Raw genomic sequence first — 1,793 nt, forward strand, 5'->3', positions numbered from 1 at the left:
ACTTCTGTCCAGACAAGCTTGGTGTTTGATGCAGGAACCATCTTCTCTCAGTGCACGGATTCTACAGCCAGTTTATTATCCGAATTGCTCAGTGCTGGATGCCGAGCTCAGACCACACCCATCACAAATCTGGAGGGCTGTTCTAGATGGCAAGGATGTGTTATCACAAGGAATCATTTGAAGGATAGGAGATGGTAAAACTACCGATATTTGGAAACACAATTGGGTTCCACGAGACATGACTATGAAGCCGATTTCTTCTCAGGTACCCAACCCGCCCAGGAAGGTAGCGGAGCTGATTGATCCAACCTCTGCGCCGGCGGTGTGGCGCGAGGATCTCATTAGAGAAGTATTTGTGCCGGTGGATGCAGAAGCAATTTTGAGGATTCCAATTTGCACAAAAAATGGTAGATGACTTTTGGGCTAGGAGCGCTGATCGGAAGGGGCGTTTTTCAGTGAGCTCGGCGTACAAACTTATTGTCCGAACAAAATGCAGCAGAGAAGGGTGGATTGAAGAAGGCACAGGTTGCTTGGATCACTTGGGAGGAGCGAAAAACTGGACATCACTCTGGAACATCAAGGTGCCCTCAAAAATTAAAGTTTTTCTGTGGCGTTTGGTCCGGCACTCGCTACCCATTGGCGATGTCCTACATCACGGAAACATGGCTGATACACGGGTATGCCTGTTATGCGGAGCGGAGGACAGCTGACGCTACTCTTTGCTGAGTTGCAATATGGCTAGAAGCGTGTGGGCACTCTCGTTGGAAGAGATGGTTGAACATATGAGGTCGAACCAGGATGGAAGTGCCAAAAATTGGTTGTTTGCAATGCATGATTCTCTCATTCATAATGAATTCAACAGAATGGTAGTGACATTATGGGCTGTGTGGAGCGCGCGAAGAAAGGCAAATCATGGGGAAATTTATCAAAGCCTGCTATCTACTCATTGCTTCATATCATCTTTCTTTTCAGATATTCAGATCCTGTCCAAACCAGCGAAGGAACGGAGGAATCCATTGCCTAGATCCTCTCAGTGGATCCCCCCACTTGATGATCACATGAAGTTCAATGTGGATGCCGCTGTTTCTAGGGCAGGAGGTTTTGGTGCACCAGCAGCAATATGCAGAAGTGCGGAGGGAAATTTTCTGGGAGCATCTGGAGTAGTTTTTAATGCCATCGACGATCCAGCGACACTTGAGGCATTGGCCATCAAGGAAGCCCTTGCTCTAGCAGAGGACCTTCATGTCCAGAAAATCGTGATCCCTTCTGATTGCGAAGTTGTGGTAGATGATATCAACGAAAGAAGTGGAGCTAGCTATGGAGCCATTGTACATGAAATAATAGGCAGATCATCTTCTTACACCTCATGTAGTTTTAAGCATGAGTTTAGGAGCTCGAATTTCAAGGCTCACAACCTCACGAAGCATGTATTAACCCTTGGGGTAGGCCACCATGCTTTGTTAGGCCACCCGGGAGATCTCAAATTTGTACCTGGAAACATCCTGATAGATCAATAAAGCTTTGCGAGTTTGTCTCAAGAAAAAAAAACATCGCACCATGGCAAAAAATGATTTTGGAAAGCACAAGGAATTACATTCCGGTCAAGCTTCCACAATCTGATACGGCCCTAACTATTCTCTGGGGGGCATTTCGCCAAGCATGCAAGGACGTCCAAATTCACCTTGAGGAACTGAATATTCAGAAGCATCTAATTTCGTCAAAACAAGCAAGCATCTAGAGAGAAGTCCCCAAATCTACCGGTGGTATGGCCTACCTTCCTCACGGGAAATGCA

At 46.5% G+C, this 1,793-nt stretch overlaps 1 protein-coding gene across 1 annotated transcript in view; it reads right to left on the reverse strand.

The window, feature by feature from the left end:
• The window catches only part of LOC123181951 (uncharacterized), an 8,368-nt gene that overhangs the window by 5,925 nt on the left and 650 nt on the right, over window positions 1-1,793 (reverse strand). The window lies entirely within an intron of this gene.

This window comes from Triticum aestivum, chromosome 1D, assembly GCF_018294505.1.
Source record: "Triticum aestivum cultivar Chinese Spring chromosome 1D, IWGSC CS RefSeq v2.1, whole genome shotgun sequence".
NCBI classification, from domain to species: Eukaryota; Viridiplantae; Streptophyta; class Magnoliopsida; order Poales; family Poaceae; genus Triticum; species Triticum aestivum.